Source organism: Corvus cornix, chromosome 4 (genome assembly GCF_000738735.6).
Source record: "Corvus cornix cornix isolate S_Up_H32 chromosome 4, ASM73873v5, whole genome shotgun sequence".
NCBI lineage: Eukaryota > Metazoa > Chordata > Aves > Passeriformes > Corvidae > Corvus > Corvus cornix.
The window spans coordinates 33,194,608-33,216,304 of record NC_046334.1 but is presented as its reverse complement, the minus strand read 5'-3'; the positions used below and the strand labels follow the sequence as shown (position 1 = coordinate 33,216,304).

At 35.8% G+C, this 21,697-nt stretch overlaps 1 protein-coding gene across 6 annotated transcripts in view; it reads left to right on the top strand.

The window, feature by feature from the left end:
- MARCHF1 (membrane associated ring-CH-type finger 1) overlaps positions 1 to 21,697 on the top strand; it is a 231,093-nt gene that overhangs the window by 101,416 nt on the left and 107,980 nt on the right. The gene's annotated exons all lie outside the window — the stretch shown is intronic.

Sequence of the window (21,697 nt, the reverse complement as noted above, 5' to 3'; positions counted from 1 at the left end):
ATTATCAGGAAAACAAATATGATGTCTTTTAAGTATTGTCTGAGAGACTATGACAAACTTCATCCCTGAAACAAGTCTTTCTTCTTGTGGATTGTGTGACATAGTTTTCCGGAAATTGTTAAGTTCAACAGATGGTTGATATTTGTAACAGGTCTGTGTGACTGTGGAAAAGTATTTTTGGGGTTTTTTTTATTTTTAAATGTAAGATAATATTTTTGCTCAATATTTGGCTATGATTATTATTTGAGTATTCTGTTTTTTGTTTGAGCACTTTGGTATAAGTAGAGTCCTTCCCTGGAAGTAGTCTCCAGTTGTTAACTGGTAGCAGAGTCATGAGAGTTCATAATATTTTGGGATTGTGTCCTGAAATGGAAAATTTTGGTTTGGTTTTATTCTTCCATTAATTGGTTGAAGATTCAGGTGAAGACTATTCTTTGTTAGGGCTCAAGGTGTGAAAAGCAGAAATATGTTACCTGGCTTAAATTTTTCTCTGGCATTCTGTTTTTTAACTTGATCATTAGAGTTAACTGAAGAATACATGTAATATTCACCCAGGAGTCAGATAAATGTGAGAGTTAATTTAGAGGGGTGGGGGAAGTGTGGAGATTCTGAATTGTGAGAATCATCTAATGCACTTTTCTGTTTGTTTTTTTTTCCTATGAGGGCTGGGTTGTGTCATTTCAGCAAGACTCCAGTGTCTCAGAAAACAGTTTCTTCTTGAATGTTGTGGAAGTTATATATCAGAAAAGAGCAAAATGACACGGATAACTAAGTTCATTAAAGTTCTCTTCTAAACTTGGTATAAAAAGTACCAAACACCAACCTTATAAAACTCCCAACCAAACTTCAAAGTACATGGTACTCAGTGAAATGTATTTGCCAAACTGCTCTCTGCTGGTCAGAGCCTAATCATTCTGATCGAATTTCTACTCATCCTATAAGGCTTATGGCTGGAATTTATACAGTGTAAAAACTCCCTGTTGCTATTGATGGAGATAGTAGCCCTAGAAGTAAAGATTGTTTTTCCCATAATGTCTACTTATGTAAATTATGATGATGTTCAGGTTTGTTTTGTGGATGTAATTTGGGAGTAGTGAACCAGCCTTTTTATTGTCTAGACAGAGGTTGCTCAGGCTTATGTAGATTGTGGTCTACCCCTGCAAATCCTGCAGTTTGGTTTTCACAAAGGGAAACTTCCTAGATGGTACTCAGTGTTTGTATCTTTGCTGGTGAGGATCTTCTGGGTTCTTGCTATTCTGATATTATTTCTGCAAGTACCTGCTTCCTCTGCCTTTCCATTAGCAACCTTTTTTAGGTGAAAGCTAAATAAAGTAGTTAAATGGGCTTCTAGCTGAGAGCATCAAGCTGGTTCAGGTTCAGGAACACATGAAAAAAGGAGATCTCTGAAAGGTCTTCCAGTTGCTAGGATAACAATTGTTAGGATTGTACGCCAAATCCTGTTATTGCTAAAGAATGTTATGCAATGTCCATACAACAGCATTAAAATTTATGAAGAAGAGTTCATCTTCTGTCTAATTGCAGAGCTCGATGCAGTGAACTGTTTCCAAGTTCATGGTGAATTCATAAATCTGCCTGACTTAGTCACATACAACCAAGGTTCTCAATGATGCAACTCATTCTATAATGCTTTTCTGTGATTTTTAGATGCTTGTACACATGCTTTACTGAAGGTTTTAATATGTGTCTATGCACACTTGTAGATGATTGCCAAACACTGATCTGTCATTAAGAATATTAAGTGCAGTAGCACTTAGGAGCCACAAGTGCCCGTAGTGGACTTCTGACCAATATTAGGAGTAGAGTTGTAGTAACAATGGCTGCAGGGAGTGTTTACAGGTAATCTTTCTATGCAGTGTCCTGTGTGGGAGTAAAAACTTTAGTGCAAGTCTATTCCTGCAAATTTTCAGTGATTTGCCTCAATAATTAGCGGAAGTTGTAGCTAACAATGGAATTTCCATCAAATTTAACTATAGAGCCTCTTTGAATATAGCCTAAAGATGAGGTGGGTTTTTTCCATAATGAAGCAATGAAGATGCTTAGGTGTTGAATAACCTGTTGCAGCAGCTGTACACTACATTTTGATACACAGGTATAATCTTCTGCTAGTTTGTTTCACTGATTTTAGCTTAACAGTCATTAATGCTACTAATTTTGCCCCAAACGTTTAAGTGTACAAGCTGTCTTTCTTACTCTTTTAGTAATGTGGTTGGAAAAGTTTGTTGCAGAAGACCAAAGTATAAAGTGCATTCTCAACATGATGTGGGCTTTTTTTATTAACTATTAAGTAGTTAATTCAGCTTTCTTCAATATTTGAGAAATATCACAAATTTATAGTGAAGTGTGGAATTGGGTTTCTGTGACAGAGAAAAACCCTTGGGTGTCTGTTTTCAGAAGAGTTTACTAATAGAACTGTTGTTCAAAGTGAATTAAGTCAGTAACCTAAAAATCAAATTATGTCATCAGGACTCCAAATTTATTAAGTTTTTTGAATAGGCTTCAGTGCCTTGAGAACAGTGTCGTGTTAATATATGACCCCCATTTTATATGTGTATAATATTTCAACAGTTACCTTGAACTTCTCGTTGATTTTCTCTACTCTAATAAAAAAGGTGCAAGAAATGTATAAGATTCCTGAGGAACATGGTTAATGAAATGCCTCCTCTGGCTCATAATTTTATTATTTAGTTGTGAACATACACTGTGAAGTTCATAAAGTAGCCTCAGTTTACATTGTCTTGTGTCTGTGTGGGCATGAATTATTACTCTAAAGCATGTTAAGTTCAGAAAGAAAATTTCATACAGTGAGAAAATTGGACAGGGCAAGTGAGTGAAGGTCAGCAAAAATACTATCTATCATTGAATAAACTGCCATGACTACTGTAGAAAGCCAGACTTGAATGTTGTATACTTAGAGAGGTAGGAGTAAGTTTGTAAAAGCCAAAAATTGTCATGATATGGCAGAGAAGATGTTCCTTGATGCCAAACTAAATGTGTAGATACTACACCTTTTCAGTTTAACCAGTTTCAATACATGGTACTGGAAAATTTTCATGTTATCTGAGTGTAAAAACTCGGAGTAGAAGATACCTTAGTAAAGAACGCAGTGGCAGATATCAGTCAATCTTGACTTGGTTACCTTGCAAGACTTTGATTAAAAGAAAAAAACCCCAACAAAATAGTCTTTGTAATATGGTTTTTCGGACACATTCATATGTTACTTGTTACAGTGATGAGTCTTACTGTTGCCCCACCCAAAACCAAACCCAATATCCTAAAGATGTTACAAAATTTGATATTCTGTAGTTAAGAAGTAACAACATAGACATGTTATTGTTGCTTTATTTTTAGGTTTGATTCTTTGCTTATAACTGGTAAATGGTTTTTTTCTTATGCCTACTGTGTTTCTCTGGTCTTAATTTCTTTTATTGTTCTGGCAGGAGTGATGATGACTATTAGTTTCCTTCACAGAACTTCACAGAATGTAAGATGCAAGGAGGAATCCTCACTCCACTGTGTATTGTACTTTGGCATGAAATTTAGTTCTGCACCCTGCACAGTTCTGCGCTGTGAAGGAAACTTGGGACCTCTCTGTTCTTCACCAGTGTTTTCATGTTCTGCCTTCTAAAAGTAGAAAGACAGAACGAGACCTGTAACTTTGGAGGCTTTAAATGTTACCTGGGAAATACTTGGCATTTATGAAGGAGTATAGTAAATTGAATTTGAACTTGATGGTTTTTCTGTATAGTTTGTACCTTAAAGAGAAAAAAACCCCCAAGAATGTGTTGCCTGAAATTATGTATGCTCATTTGCTGTGTAGAGCATGCATTTTTTTTGTAAGGAGATCTTTGAGTCAGAATTGAGACTGAAACCTAAGGGGCCTTCTGAATGCCACTTTTGAGTAGCTTCTAACATTTATTTTAAGCACCAGACTGGAGTAACTGCTAATGTTTACCTTAAGGCTTGTAAGTAGTTTAGGAAGTATTGACATGTTTTTTAAAGGAGGAAACAGTCGCTAAATGTTTTGATGGGAATGAATTGTTTTACATTTATCTATGTTATCTCACTTGTTACTTACTTAATTTTAAATAGATGTAATGATAGATGAAATATTTTTAAGGACATACACTTCTTTATGTGCTACAAAGAAAGCCCTTATACATTTTTATTAAATGATTTTCATGGCAGTTGTGAAATACATACAGAGATACTTGATACTTGAAACATGTCTGTAATTGAGGCAAAAAGGTAAAGGCTTTGCATGTTGTTGTTTTATTGCCTTACAACCTTTAAGTCAAGCAATATACTGGGTTTTGTTGTGGTTTTTTTTTGGTCTGGTTGTTTTATTTTTGGGGTTTTGTGTGTGTGTGTGTTTTGTCTGGTTTTGGTTTGGTTTGGTTTTTGCTTTTACATAGGGAGACATAATACTTAGCATAGTTAAATTTGTTAGTGGCTTTGATCACTTCATCAAAGGTTGAAAATAGTGTAACTCCTAATATGTTACAATTTCACTTATACCAGTGATAATAAAATGGCTTAAGGCATGTAATGCAAGGAATAAAAGTCTTAGAATTGCAGGATATTGATGAAATAATTCATAAACCAGATAGGTGGTTTTGGTTTTGTGGCTGATTATCTCACACTCTAAAAATTTCTTAGGTATAACTTAACGGATAAATAGATATGGTCATTTATTACTAAAATACACTGGGATTATTCTTTTCTGCAGGAAGGGTAAGGATGTTTGTTTTCAATGACAGCTGCCTGAAAAGAGTCATGTAATTACAGTCTTTTTAGGAGGTATAATTTTTTCTTCAGCAAGAGGTGTGGGGGTGGGAGGATGGGGAGTGGAAGCTCCAGCATATGAATCAGGTTACTGATGTACTCTGACATGTATTGCTTTCCCTTCGTAGATTTTCTTAATGTAAAGCTCTTGTTGAGCGTGATGTCACATACAATTTACGACAAAATCTCTAATCCTGTTTATTGTCAATATTATGTAGTATTTCTCAAAAGGGAACTTATTCTTTTCTTGACATGACCAGTGTGGACTTCTGTGCTATATTTGCACGGAAATCCAACTGCATCTACAGCTATAAGACACTTCCTAGTGAAATTTTTCTGCATTTTTGTGGTGATAGATTGCTCCTGTGGTCAGTGGTTGAAGTGCTCCCACAGTACACACATAAATCAGGCTGGGGCATGCTTAGTTATCTTTAAGATGCTTTAGAAAATTAAGTTCTTTATCAGTAAGTCTTCTGGTCCCTGTTTGGGAATTGTCATTATTTTGGTATGCTATATGATTCTTATGACAAGCAGTTTTATGACAGTGAGAGAAATGGGAAATATTACCTAATACATGCTAGGTGTGTTATAATAATTTTGAAACATTGTTCCTTTTTTATATTTCTGTGAATAAAAATCATTACTGTGCTACCAGTAAGAAAAAAGAGATTCCTTGCTATGCTTTTATTAGCATGCTTTGGGATAATGCAATTCTTTATAGGCTGCTTTTCCTGATAAGATTATACAAAGGCTACTTGTTGCATAGTATTTTTTGTGGTCAGGCTTTTAATGAAAAGTCCATAAAAGCATGTTTCTCCAATTTGGGTTGCTGTGTATTGACTATGCATCCAATACCAGTATTGATTTTAAAGTTGATCTTTTCACTGATTAAGGATTTGAAGCTTAAGATTCTATATCTCAGTAGCCTTCTGCCTCTTTATGTTTGTAGCCAGTGCTTACAATCTGCTGGTGCATGTCTTTTGTTGCTGCTGAAGTCTGACTACAAGTCTCGTGATGAAATCTTTTAAAATTCCTTTTATCTCTGGAATCCCCAGTTCTAATACATTGAATTGGGCTTGTGTGTGTATTTTTCCTCTCCTACTCTAAAATGCCTCTGAGTTTCAAATATTAGGTTTCAGATTTCTTTTAATTTGCATTTCTCTCTAAAGGTAATCTGAGGTTTTACAGAGCAAGAATTTCCATATTAAAATTAATTGTAGAATTTTCTTGCTAAATGGTGTTTTAAAAAAATAAATGCAAAACCCCAACAAACGAAAACCCCGAACACAAAAATTTTCCATTTTTAATTAATAGTTGTTTGTCTTGTCTTCAGCTATACGCTTCCATGCTTTAGTTTCAGGACTTACTCGGGTCCTGAAATATATTGAAGCAGTGGCTGTAATTGAGACAGTTTGCAGAATGCATTGTAGTGCCTAAACCTGGTAGCTGAACAGGGTACCAGGAACTGAATACAGTTCAGGAAGCTGAAAAACAGATGATTTTCTTGAGGTACCTTTCACACTGATTTCCATTATGAAGAGTGTTCTGTGAGCTGTTTGCCCTGGTGCAGATGCTTTTCTTCTGGGGGGTTGGCATGTTACAAATAAAGTTCAAATAAAAGTTACGGAAGGCAGAACTTTGTCATCAGCAAAGCCTGTTTCCCAAGACTCATTTTAAAGAAGTATTCTTGAATCTAGTCAGCATTTTAAAAAACACCTTCAGTAGTCACATATACCCACCATATCTTGTTCTGTTTAAAGACAACTCTCAGGCATTGAAATCTGGTTGTTGGCAACTATTCAATTAGTTAAGAAACAATATAATAGAGGGTCAAATTACTTGAATATACTGCCAGCTTTGCAAAACTGATGCTAGCCTGTTAGGTTTCTCCAGCTTTGTCTGAATCTAGCTATCCGAACCAGAAATTTTAAAATCCTGTGTATTCAGGCATATAGAATTCTATAAGTTTATTATTTACAGTAATATTTAATTCTTCTTCATAACCATGAACAAAATAATGCTGAGTTTGGTATGATTTTTTTTTCTAAGGCAGAGAAGATTTGCCCAACCTGAGGGTCTTTCTCAAAGACACTGTAAATGTTCCTCAATCTTACCATGAAAGGGAAAGATTATTTCCTGTATAGTGGAGACAACACTTCCAGCTCATATCCCCAGCTATGGAAGGGGAAGGGTTTTCATTATGCCTTGCTTCAGATAATTGTTACAATATTAGAAATACAGTTCTAGTTTCTACAGTGTGCACATGTGTAAACTACTCAAATTGCATAAGGCTTGTTGATTCTTCTCCTTTAAAATGAAGTGGTTATTGCAGATCTGCTGAATTCTGTACTTACAGATGTAGGCATTGTTCTACCACAACAGAGATCACTCAGGGTCTGTCACAGCCTGTGGCCTTCCCTCTGCTGCAAAGGCTTTGCTTGTCTCTTGAAACAATTTTCATAAAATACACACATTTCTTAGCTCCTATTTAGATGTACATTTGTAACTTTATTATTTTGAGGTTTTCTTCTTTATTGGTTTTTTTTTTATTTTCAATAAAAAGGCAAGATTTGTATTGGGGAGTGTAACTTGACAGTGTAACCTTACTTTTAATGGGAATACAGACATCAACTGTTTAACATTCTAGGGTGGGATGATTCAACTTTAATAAGGAGATGGAGGATGGCTCTCAGCCTACTTTGAAGTATTAGTAGATGTTTCAGCTCTTCTCCTAGACTTTGAATACATGAAATTCATGACTTAATTTCCCTATCAGTGCTGCCTTTTCAAATTGTGTCAGCAGGAACAATATGTGTAGACTGGAAGCATTTCCTTGTTCAGAATATGTTTCTTAAGACTATCCATGTTGTGGAATGAAACTTTTCAGTCAGTAGCATGGTGCTACACCTTCATTTATCTCAGTTATCAGCCAGGTGTGTCCACCTATGTAGTCATAGGATTATGTGAATATAAAAGGTTGGAATTATTTTAATGTCAATGATAAGAAAACTGTCTCTTGGAGCAATTAGGTGTATGTCTGAACCCACTGACGTGATCTTAAGGAAACCTTTTTAGTTTACTCACTAGATATATTTGAGATTACAGCTGTATTTTACAGTACCATCATGCTGAAACAGTTTAAAGTAGTTATAGTGATGTCTTATTGATTTTAAAGAAATCCTTGTCTTATTAGAGAGATTTGTTGTCTAGTGGCAGCCCAAATAGAAAGCCCCCACACTGTCATTTCTCTTAAAATATCGTGTTTGCAGATGCTTAAAGGGAGACTTTTCCATCCTGTGCTCTACCATTATTGCAGTAGCCTGTTGCACTGGCTTTGTTGCTCTGAGGAGGATAAAGGTGCAGCAAACCCTTTGTCCTCTTGGTACTCTCTATGCTTCTGGGCAAGAAATCAGAAACCTTCATTTCAGTATAGGATATAAATGACAAATACTTGGTGCAAGAACAAAACGAAGTGGGGGTAAGGGTCAGACAGCAATGCCATAATTAGTATTATTAGTTAGTATTAGTTAGTTAATATTTCTGAGTTTTAGCTATGTTTGCCTATTCCTTCCATTTACTTCAGACACTCTCTTTCTTTGGGAGGAAAACAAAATGCTTCTGATGACTTGACTTCTCCAGTGGCAGGCAAGACATTACCACAGGGCAAATGGTTAACTGATCAAACCTTGTGAAAATAGTGCACTGTGTTGGTGAAATACATGTTTGCCTTTTTGGCAGTGAACCCTGCAGTGATGGTGAGTAGGCACCAGGATGTCTGAGGATGCTATATCACATACTGGATGCAGCTAGAGACTACGGTGGTTAGGCAGCGTACATGGCCCAAAGAGGAGTCAGTTTGGTAGCTGTGAAAACTGTGTGCCTGGAAGGACACTGTATCTGCAGTTTTCTAAGCACTTCCAGACTTTTTCTCTGAGTACAAGAGCTCAGAGACACAGGTGGGAATGTGAATTGGCTTCCCTGAACCATCTGGCAGTGCCGTCTCACTCTTACAGATGAGCAGTGACAGGAATGCCTGTTAAGACCCTCTAATGCTGCTGCAGTCTCCTCCAGTGAGGAAAGGAGGTCACAGCATGCACAGGGCAGTGCTGCTGTGAGCTCAGCCTATCCACATGCTGTGCCTGAAATCTGTTTCAAGTCTCATTAGTGAGGAATGCCCACTGTAGCCAGTGTCTCCAGGTAGTGTGGTTTGGCCCTCCTGAGTCACAGTGAAAGTACTGAATGCTGGTTCGCTGGTGGTACTCTTCACACGATCCATGGCCCACTGTTTAATGCATGAAAATAGAGTTATTTTTGATGGCAATTTTTCTGCTGTATTTCTTCACTCTCCCTCCATCATCTATGAATGCTGTTCTTTGACAATTTGATGGACTAAATTTGATGGCCACCTTGCAGTGCTCTGATTTTGGTTCTAATTCCAGATATAATTTTCTGTGCTTTCATTTTTCTCCTCTGAAGTTAGTATGGCACTGCTCCTTCTGCTTTCACAGAACATTATGAAATCCCCCGGTGAAGTCCATTTTCTAAGGGATGTGGATGTGTTGTGTTGTTTCCTGTGGGTGGATCCTGTAGGTAAAAAGTCTCCATGGAAACAATAAGCCCTTACACTTTGACTGTTCCCTTATAATCATGAAAGTTCTGTACATACGGTACAGTTTGGATCAACTTACTTCTCATGCGAAGGCTCCATGTTTTTTTGCCATTTTAAGCTTTGTTTAAAGTACAAATATTAGTCACTTATCTCTTGTGCAAACATTAAATGTGGTTGAGCATTTGGACTACTTATTTCACTGTCCCTTTAAAATTTCTGAATATTAACACATAAGAACTAAAATCATAAGTTATAAAAAATTGGAAGAATAATAGTAGAATCTGATGTCTTTTGATTGTGTGAGTGTTTGGGGATTTTTTAAATTCAGTAATACAGTCTTTATTTTGTGTGGTTTATATGGCCATAAATCATGTTACTGCTCTTCTGTGCCTTTAGCAGATCAGTAGAAGGGCAGTTGAACATTTTCATAAATTTTTCCAAGGTTCTGGTATTCGAATCAGACTCACAGTCTACATTTCTGATAAAATAAAACACTCAGTAGACTGGTCATGATAGTGCTGTCAACTCAAATGTGCAAAGAGTTAAAAAGAATCACCATTTAAAAAGATGGTGGGCTGAAAGATCATAATTCAGAATTGTCTGCTTCAAAACATTTCAAACTATGTTTTGCATATTTTCACAGATTGTGTTATCAAGTTTTTCTCTGCAATCTTAATTGCAAGGCAATGGCTTGTAAGAAAAATTTGGCATTCTTGCTTAATAAGACAACTTTAAGAATGTCCATTGCTTTTTTTTGCTTCCAGAGGCTTCATGGTTTCAGCATCTGCCACCAGACAACCTGGACAGAAGATTTTGAGTTCATTTAAGATCTTAATATAGAGCTCTCCACTTTTGAATTGCTGCTGTCCAGGTGTTATAGGAGAAATATGACAGAATCACTTTTCTCTCTGAAGCTAATCTAACCTTATTGTCAAACAGCTAAACTTAACCAAATAGATTATGGCATGACTGGGAATAGCTACTCTGCTGCCACACTTCACAGTGTTGCCACACACAAGTGTCTGACCTGTTCTATAAAACTTTGAGGTATCGCTTTTGTGTCTGTTCTGAAAAAATGGTTAATCTCCAGCATTTTGCTAAACTCAACTTTTCCTGAATTAGGGGCAAATTTAAACATCTGATGACTGGGTTGTTGATTCCTATAATGTTTTTTGCTAAAATGATTACCCCAATCAGTACAGATGTCTCTGTATGGTAACAACGTACAGATAAGTTAAGTGCAGGTAAAGTGTGTCTGGCTGAAGTTAAACTAAGCTCTTCAATGTGACATCTGTTTTGTTCTTGTTTTTTTCCTTTGGAAGCCCTGCATTAAGACTTGATACTTCCTGGTGTGCACAAGCATATTCTGTTTGCCATTCACTTTCTGGCAGAATAGTGTTTGGCACTGAGTAGAATCAGATGGGTGGAACATTTAAGATACAAATGCTGTACTTCTACTGCTACGGAAGTATTCCTGTGTTCAAAATAAAACCAACCAAACCCTGCTGATGTTCTAGCTCTTCTATGAAGTAATTAGTCAAAGTAGACCTAGCCTTGAAATAAAACATTTTGTCTGCAAAATAGGTTTTATATCTCCATACATTACTGATAATGAACGTTTTGGTGACACTGAAAATAATAAGGTAATATTATGTGTCATGTAAGTTTAAGTGGCATTATATGACATAATAGCACGTCTGAGTTCCCATGTCTGTAGTGCAAATACCTATTTCCAATTTTATGCTACTTCAGTGTAATGAGAGAGCAACTAAGCGGTATTTCTTTGGTCTTTACTCTGCCTGAATTGCTGCTAAAATATTTAATGGTGAACTACCATTTCAGGTGTAATTTGTAGAAACAGATTCACTTACTGTCCTTCCCATGATGATGAAGAAAAATAACACTTTTATCACTATTCATCTCTATGTTTTCTTACATTATTTGCTTTGCATGTGGGTCTGTGTGCTGGGGGCTTCTCAGTTGTTAATTGTGCTTTCTTTTATGGTCTAGATTGACTGCTGGAGCTATGTTCAATATATTATCTGAGTAATTAGCTGTTTTTTAAGCAAAAATTTTTTGAGGGGCTGTGGTGTTCGGGGTTTTTTTGTTTGTTTGTTTGTTTTGGTTGGTTTGGTTTTCATTTTTTTTTCACATGATGGGCTTTGGCTGTTTTACGTCATTGGTACCTTTGTTGTACCTAATGGGCTTGATTATTTCTGTTTATTGAGTACTGTATGTAGGAATCATTTTGGTTAAAAAATTATTTCTATAAGGAATGTTAAATCTGTCCTATGCCAGGGGTATTTTTATATGGTGTATGGATTGTTTTTCTGTCTCTTCCAGCAATTTGTAGGGTCTTGTTTTTCATGGTATTCCCAAAGGGGTTTTTTTATGCCTCATGCAGCTACCTGTAATAAAATTTCTCTTAAATTGTAAAAAATGGAGGCCATCATATATGGGCTAAAAGCACCTCCAAGATAATCATTGGTCTATATGAAAAGTATTTACTTGTGAGTGACAGAGAATCAAGTTTTGCAAAATTTGGACCTCAGTCAGAGACTTGCCCAAATTTACTCATTTTTTGAGGAAAAAAGCTGGTTTTGGAAAATGTGGAGGAAGGGTGGCAGTTTCAGGGTAAAGAACACGTCTCTTTTATGCACAAAGCAACAGGGAACCTTTACCAGGTGCTCTCATAAAGATAGCTACGTTTGGTATGATGTCAGGGCCACCAAAAACCACATTATAAAAGATTGGCCTTCACTTCTGCACCTGAAAATACGTGTCTGAATAGCAATTATTTGTCATGCATGTAAAATTGTGGATATAAAAACAGCAGAGCATGTCACTAGGAAAATCAATTCTAAACACTTTGTGTTCTGAGTAGATGCTCCATAAAATTTATCTTACACAAAAGGAAATAAATGCATGGGCTGTAAAGAAGTGTGCAGCAGAAATGCCAACTGTAATTGTGTGGATTTTTTTTCTGTGTAAGAACAAAAGGTTCAAAGGAAAAAAGCTATCAAAAAATCCCCACTTTGCAGAGCTGAGCAGCTGGTAGAAGGTGCCTCTTGACAAAGCTGATCCTGTTATTACTATGAATTTGTACAACTTTTGTGACTGTTGGAGAGCAGCACTCTGCAACTGGAAGATGCCAGGTGTATGTGCCTACAAGTCTCCAGAGTCTGACTTCTGTGAGCAGAAGGCTCTGGTAAGCATCAGAGAATATAGTAGTTCCCTGACATAATTACTTTTTCCCAGTGTAAAGGGCATCTGAAGCTATTTCTGCAATTACATTTAAACTTCTTTTGGGTTTTGTTTGTTTTAATAGGAAACTTTATTGAAGAAAGACTGGAATTATGCATTAAAAAATGAAGCAATAACTCATTAAATAATTAAAGATAGATTGAAAACTCCCATTTCAAACAGAAAAAAGTATTGAAGCTCGTGATCAAGCATTTAGAATATATGTATTATTTTATGTAGCATATGTGGAATTCATGAGTGGGAAATTGTTTTCAAATATTTCTAAACACCAGTAATGTTTGTTCATTCTCCTTATGTATCATCCATGACTGCATAAAGTCAATACCTCTCTTCCTATATGACATTTAGAAATGAAGCTTAATGATACCTATTATGTTCTTAGCTTTCAGATTTGGAGTAGTTGTTCAATGCAGAGTTGTCTTAGAGCATGAGGTGTTTGCAGAATTTTCAGTTAATACTAAATACCACTTGATCAGTGTCAGGTATGTTTTAATTTGCACAACTTTAAGTAAGAAACATATAGACTTGAAACAGGGAGAGAATGCTAGGGATTCTTGATTGTAATATTTGATGGTCCAGTAGTTCCCACCTCTCAGTAATATAGTTAAAATGTGGTGATGGCAAAATGTATTTAACCTGAGTGATTTTTGAAGTATGTATTGTTGCATTCTGAGGTCCCCCAGAGTGCAAATTTTAATTGTTATTTCTTAGAGATATTAATGTGGATTTAATGTGGGAAAGCTCTGCACATAAAATAGATCCTTCTAGAGAGAAAAAACCATGTATTTTCCCAGGGGAATATAGGGAATGCAAGAACAGGGGCGCACCATGGCATTAAAATATTTGGTAAGAAAATATAAACTATATCACAAAACAAAATGTTAGAATGGGTTGACAGCAATTGCTGTTGTAAGAGTTCTTCTCTATGAAATTGGCAGGTACTGTAAGGACACTGATCCAGGCTCCTACCCCTCTGCCCCACTTGAGTGGCACCATAGGCTGGGGGCAGAGGGCAGCTGCTCTGAAGGGTTCATGTGCTCAGTCTTAGCTTACAGCTAGCTTTTTTGAGTAGCCAGCTGCTCCACATCAGCCATCTGCATGGTTTTTGGCACCCATAGAGGGCTTCTCATTGACAGGCACGTTTTTGCACTTTTTATTGGTTCCTGACTTGAGTGGTCAAATTAAGATGCCAATTGCTTCATTGTTGTATGGCCCCAAACTAATCTCTCTGATTTTTCCCATGGATCTGAAGGCAGTTAGTGGTTGTTTCCTGGGTTACTATGACTCTCTGGCCTCTCACCATGAAGATGTTAAAACAACATAAAGTTTTAGGACTGCTTTATTTTCTTTTCCTTGCACAGCTAACCTGTGAAACAAGATAGACCCTCTCATATGGCAGAGATTTGGGTCAGCCTTCGCCGTGCTGTTTACATGTGTTATCAGTGACAATTGTATTTGTTTTTCAAATTGCCATCTAATTGGTTCATACCTATGGTTCAGAGCTTGTTTTATCTGAGTGATGCCTTCAAGTAAGCTTCACCTCATGACACACTCGTATGTGTGTATGTACATGTCTTTTTTCAGGAAGCTTGCTAAAATAACAAATTGGCAGTATTCGTAATTAATGTTGTTCAACACTTTTCATTATGAAGGTGTTTTTGTTGCTAACGGTCTTGCTGAACTTTAACTCTTTGGCCCAATTGCTCTATGCTGTCTCTCAGTTGGAGAGATTCAGAAGAGTTGAAACAGGTATGTCCCTGAATAAAACTAGGAAAATTACTTGCTTTGATCATGTTAAAGATTTAGAATAAAAGTATAATTGAGGTTCCTAGTCTTTGCTTACCTTTTGTTGATAGTATTTGCTATGTAAATCTGCTAAAGCAACAGTGAAAAATTACTGCAATGAAAAAAAATTAAGTTACTTGTTTCCCTCTGAAAGCATTTATTAAAAACTCTTTTCAAAATACCTTGAGAATACAGTCTAATTATGATTAACTTTTAATGTTTTTTTTTTTAGTTTCATCATACAGTGGCAAAAAATTTCATTCTGAAATGAAATATAATATGATTTTTGAAGTTTCCTAAATAGGAAATAGGCAAGACAAATTTACATAGTAAACAGCTCAAGGTGTATTTTCTTTACTTTTTTTTTTCAGTAGGATTCCTTCAACTTCTGACATTATCTGTCTTTTTGATTCTTTTGTCAAATATTCAAATTCGGTGGTTGCCTTTTTGCCATAATTTAACACTGAAGTAAGTTGTGTGTGACATGTAGGCGACTGACAGCTGTTTAGATAATACTGTTGTTTAAATTGTTGCATGAGCCACAAGCCGTTGAGTAATTTATGTGCTATCCCTTTAATTTCCTTCCATTTAGTTGTAGTAAGTCACATACCAAAATTTGGTCTTTATTTAAAAGTTTGTCTCATAATTTCCTGGCTTACTTTCGGTGTATTGGCTGTTCTGACAGTGCAGATAGTGCTGTTAAGTCAAAATGGTGGTATTTACTGTGTGGAGTATATATTACTGATTAATAAAGTGACACCCATCTACCTGTAATTGGTTTCTATCTGATTTCCCTATCCTTTCTCTCTTTTTGCCTGTTAGAAAAGGCTGTAGCAGAAGGCTAAAAGCAAGCTCACATTTGGTGTTATACACATTTTATTTCTTTTTTCTTTTTCCTTAGGAAAATCAGATGAAGATGTAGTAAATCAAGTCCATTAAAATTCCAAGTGTGCAGATCATTGCAGGGAGTGCAGGTTTTGTTTTTGCTTCAGCAGACACCCTGTTATTTTACACAAAAGAGTACAGTATTTTATATTCTTGGGAAGTCATTTGGAAATACTGTATGAGTTTTAAATTTGTTTCAGTATCACTAGTTGTAGAACTCCTGTCTTGCTCTCCACAGTTTGTTATTCAAAGACTTTAAACATCATCTGCCTCTAAAGTGCAGAAGACCATGATGCCATTTAAGAGTGAACAATAAAAACATAGTTGGACAGGTAAACCAGCAGAATTTACAGCCCTAATAAACTGCAACACATCTGAGAGGATACAGATTTTTATTTTCTTGCACTAGGAATGTAATTCTGTAATCCTTACAGCAGTTCCTTACCATGAATCAGAATTGCTCTAAATTAAGACAGAATACAGTTTTGGTAGTTTTGAGTGCCTTTTAATATTATTTGCTAAATACAAAACTGATAGCTCTCTAGAAAGGACTTTAAACTAGACAGTAATAAACCTTCTGTTTATCCTAGATCTCTGCACAAAGAGTATCGTTTCTGAGATTCCTTTTTCCATATATCCAGTGACAAATGTGATAATGTTGATCCTACAAACATTTTCACTGTATTCCTTTTTTCATAATCACTGTACATAACTACAATGACACAAAGATAAATATAAACATTAATTTCCTCTATATTTCTGATAAATAGAAACATAGAGGAAATTAATGAAGAATGAGGAAAAAAGCAGTGCAACAACAATAAAAAAATAATTTAGGGAAAGTGGATCCACTACTGCAGGCCAATTTTACGATTTTATATATCTTCATTTTAGTAAGATCTGTTATTTCTTCTTACATGTGAATGTGTATTTATATGAAGACAATCCAAAGCCTTCATACTAAGCAGAGGCTTAGTGAATTTGTTGCTTGTACCAGTTCTCTATAAGGATTTTTATTTTCTATTAAAAATTCAAATGCTCTTATGCATCAAGGTGTAAGTCATGCCACGTTACTACTAAAACGTTGTTAGTTAATTAATGTCCTAATTAAAAGGATTAAAACCATACAAGTTCACTGTTTGTTAAAGGAATTTGTTTCAGCTGATAAAAGTAATGGTTTCAAGTTCAAGAATACTATGTTTCCTCAGAAAAGGTTGAAGTCCTGTTACAAAATAATTGTTAAAAAAGATGTATCATAATTAGCTCTTTTGAAAAGTGGTGAATCTTTAAAAAATGTACAAGATTCCTTTCTTTTTCCCTACACATAAAGTTTATTGATCAACATCTTTGGGAATCAATAGCAGCACAATGCCTTAATTCCCCTGTTGATTAACAGCATGATTTTAGTGAAGCAGATGAAGGGAATCTTCAGTAATTCCTCAAGTATCAGTGTAAGCAATAAATAGAAATCACGAAAAAAAAATCGTAATTTTTGTTGTTGCTGCTGTTTGGGTTTAGTGTTTCATTTGGTTTGGTAGTTTTAGTACACAGTAATTTCTTTTCTAATTAACACCCCATCTTCAGTAAATACTAATTAAAACATAGCAAGTGCCGTATTACTGGTACATTAAATATAGCAAGTATGACAGATTTTTTGTTAACAGCTTTGTTATTGTGCCTTGAGCATTCCTGCTTATAAAGTGCACTTTTACCCATGTTCCATCCTTCATGGGACTGTACTCATTATTCATTGTTGCTTCTAATGTACCTGTGAAAGCAGCTCATTTTTTCTGCTCCAAATTAAGTGCATGGATCCCTGGCTGTTTATGATGGTGTGAACATGGAGTCAACATGGAATGAAGTAAAAGAGCAGAAAAATGCTTGCCCAGCCAATACAGAATGCAGCTTCTGCAGCCTCACCGGGATCACCAAATTCCAGACTTGGAAAATCTGAAGTTTGGGCCAGGGTTGTGACAGTTATTTTGCCATGTTATATCCAGGATGTGATGTGGTCCCAAAATCTAGACCCAAGTTAAGGTAATATAATAATACAAAAATAAGAGGAGTAAATAGGACTTGCAGTAATGAAGAATAAAGGGTGTAATTTGAATGTGCGTTGCTAAGTTAACTCACTGCATCTAATTTTCAAGAACTGATGAGGGTTAAGTTCAAATGAGCCAAATATTTTGGTGCCAAAACACCTTTAAGTTCTGTGACAGGCATTTAGGTACTAAATGCCTTTCAAAATTGGAGGTTTTGGCATAGTGATGGTTGTTTGGAGATGCTTCTATTATTATGTAAAGGCATGACTTATAGTTGTGTTTTCTTTCCCTTTTTAGAAAGTAATGAACTGAATTCAGCAGACGAGTTCTCCAAGCCTAACAGTGCTCAAGATATACCTCTCTTCATGTTTGCTAGAATTTAACAACCAGAAAGTGTGAACAGAGTGAATAATTAGGGAAAGAGTAATGCTTAAAAGGGTATTACCTTCTCCATTTCTAGGTTACTCTGAAATACATTTGCTTCTTTGTTGAAAAAGTAGTTATGAATGTGGATTGTATATTGAAGGGATTCTTTTATAAGCAGAAAAACCAGCAAGAATCTGCTCTAATTGGTCTGGAGTAGTATATTTCCAAGAAACTAGATTAGATATAATTATCTTGGGAGGTTAGGCAACCCTCTTATCCCCATTAGTGTACTTACATAATATATGTTTTAATACCATCTCACAGTAATGCTACTGGTAAACCATAGGAGATATGCAGATTGCCAGTGTTGCCTTTTCTTTCTCAAAGGCACAGAAGAGATATCACTATTCCTGGAGATACAGTTTTCTTTCTTGTCCTCTTTTTGATACAGCTTATTATGGGCATTTGTAATTTTCCAACGTGCTTGGCCTTGGTTGTTGGGTTGTTCTAAAGGAAAGAAAAAAGTGATTGTGAACTGCTGAGTGATTTTCCATTCCTTAGAAGAGGGTTGTGCTGCTGTTGATATCCGGTTGATTTGATGGTAGAAATCAACAGTAGGAGGAGAAGATTCCTGATTTTACATGCTTTTTTTTCACTAGTGAAAGAAGGTGAGCTTCTGTGCAAAACCTGATATGCATGGGAGTGGTATTGAATGTGTAAAGTTCCATGCTAATTGAAAATTTCTGTATGATGTTACCATTGTAATGATATAAACATTGTTATTGATGTAAACATATTAGTAAAAGAGCCCATTAGGTTTATGGATTCAAGCAACCCCTCATTAAATCCTATGAGCACAGCTTTTTAGTTGTTTTGAGAAGGAAAACATTTTCTCCATGTCCCCATGAGTGCAACACTGTCAGTAATGTGTGAACTTCTTGAAATGTCTTTCAGTGGCTCAGTGGAAGATTTTTCTTCTATTTTTATTTCTCTGTGGTTGAACACTGTCAGTTTTAGTGATCTGACAAACATGAGGACTTTGCAAGTGTTGTCTCCTTTTGTTTCAGCTTTCTTGCTAGGATATAACCTATTTAGAAGCTTCTACTTCTGTTTCATTTTTTTTTCTTTTTTTGTCTAGGATTTTGTTTTTGTTTCTTTTCATGTTTGAATCATGAATAAAATTTCTTGTATAAAATTACAGTATAGGAACCTCTACCCAACACTGAAATAAAAAAAAAAAAAAGGCATTCAAGTTTAGAAATTCTTTATTTCTTGTATGCATTTTAGATTGAATATTTTCCTGTAAGGTATACACTTACTGATATGGCCAATAGCCAAAATAGTGATAAAGAGGCTATTAGGATGAATAATATTGACCTGAGGAGGGATGACTAATAAAATCTGTTTTGTTTTAAAAAGCAGCAACAAGAAAGCCCACAATAACAAAAAAAACCAAACATTAACAGAAAAACCTACTTTTTTTTGTTGGCACATTTTGCTAATTCCACTCCACCTTTGGGTATCTATTTGAAAAGCAATTCTTGGACATGCAGCCTTCTGTGATGGGTACTTCCAGTAGGTACTTACTCAGCTTAGAGAAGGTTTTCTCCCCCACTGAGCTCTGTGTGAGCTGAAGTTATTTCGAGCAGTCTGGATTGGCACAAGGTAAATCATTAATATTAATGCCTTTACAACTTTTGCATTTGCAGCTTCATGGATCCTTCTGGGGAGAAGTGCTGAAATCTAGAAAGTCTTGATTTTAGTGTGATCATCTTGAGCTTTGCATTCGTTAGAGATTGCATGTGCTTATTAAGGAAGCAGGCAAATTCTTGCAGAGTTGGACTGAACTTGTAAAACCATCTTGCTTTCTGAACTTCTCTGATAGGTCATAGTATGGACATCTCTTAGTGATAGGAATAGCTGTAGGTGGTACTAGAAATTACAGGAGAATTGTTTCATGCCACTAATTTTGCTAAGAGCTGTCTTCTTATATACACAGAACTGTACAAGAGTTAACCAAGGATTATGCAAGTCAACAAAAATAATCGTCAAATGGGATTGCATATTTTTTCAGTTTGTCTCATTTCAGTCTAAGGCCTGCAGGACCTTTTGTTTGGCAAACCCCTGGATTTTGCATTGAATTCCAAGTTGTGGGTTTATAAAAAAACACTTCTTTTTTTCAAAACAGATGTCCAGATATTAGTGGATCAAGTTTTCTGTATTTGGAGCTACTGCATTTAATGCATTAGAATACAATACTCTGTGTTTGTGTGTATGTAGTTGAAGCTCTCAGAAGGCATTCCAACACTTGGGACAGTGCTGCAAAGATTTTATGTGAACATTTCTTACCTTGATATCAGTATTTGCTTTGCTTTTAAAACATATTTTAAAAAAAAATCAGAAACAGTATAGGATGTGATCTTAAGGAAATAAATAATTCACCAGTGCATCTGTTTTTTGAGGGTTTGGAGTTTTTTAAAGGGCAGGATGGACTTGTCAAATATGTTAGGCAATTTAAGTAGTACTTTTGGTAGTTTTCAATAATGGTAAGATAGTAAGAATAAGCATAGAATCACAGAATGGCCTGGGTTGGAAGGGACCTTAAAGATCATCTTGTTTCAACACACCCAACAGCTTCCACTAGACCAGGTTGCTTGGAGCCCCATCCAACCTTGGCTTAAACACCTCCAGAGATGGAGACTCCACAACTTCTCTGGGCAATGTGTTCCAGTGCCTCACCATCCTCACAGGAAAGAATTTCTTCCTAATATGTAATTAAACCCAGTCTCTTTCACTCCCTTTTGTCCTGTCACTGTAAATAGTCTCTCTCCATCTCCTTTGTAGATCCTTTTCAGGTACTGGAAGGCTGCAATTAGGTAACCCTGAAGCCTTCTCTTTTCCAGGCTGAACAGTTCCAATTCTCTTAGACTTTCCTTATACAATTTCTGGTGGACTAGATTTTAGAAGAGGAGAAGATATTATCTGAAAGGCTAACATGATCCAAAGAATTTTGGAATAACTTTTTTAAGAATTTATTTGCAGCTTGAGGTTTTGCTTTTTGTTTGAATGAATAAGCTATGTAGCAGTCACGTTGGTGATAATTTTATCTATATTTTTTGTCATCTTTAATTCCCTGCCATTGACATTCATCACTGTGTGAAAGCAACATAGAATTATCCTGTCTTAAATAGAGAACATACAAAACAACCTACAGAAATATGTGAAAATGTTATTCTAAATAGTTAAAACAGTTTAAAGTACTTGCTGTGCCTCTCAGCCAATTGCTCAGCTTTTCCAATGAGGCCAGTATGGATAGGAACAACTTTACAGGTGCACAAGTCAACTGCAGAGCTCTCCTACAATTGTTCCTACATGTATAGGGATGACTGCATTGATATATTTTCCAGTCTGTACTTGACTTTGACCTTACCTATCACCTGTGATGCAATCATCTATCACACAATAATTTATTGTTATTTCACAAATCTCTCATTTCTGCCCCAAGTGTTGTTTAATTGGACCAAGTTTTGCAATTAAACCCAAGCTACTTGATTTTTATCCATGTCTAATTACTTTTTATTGCACAGTAAAAACAGGAGATGATGCAAAGAAGTAGACTGGATTCTGGTTTTAGTGTGCAATTAATATTTCTTTCTGAAATTCCACATGCTTTCATCTGTGAGAAAAAGAGTGGAACTGCAAAGGTATGAAGAGGGAGCATTCTGTAATGTGCTGGGTATTTTTGGATAATAAATTAAAAGACAGGAGTTTCTTTTCAAAGCCTAGGCTGATTTGTCAACATCTACATTTGGAAAATTTATGCAATATTCAACATTTCTTAGCAAACACTGAAAAAGAAGTGCTGAACCTGCAGCACCATTTTTATTGGCTCTAATCAGAAACAAATTGCAGTATAACTAAACTTTGTACTGTGTTTACTCTG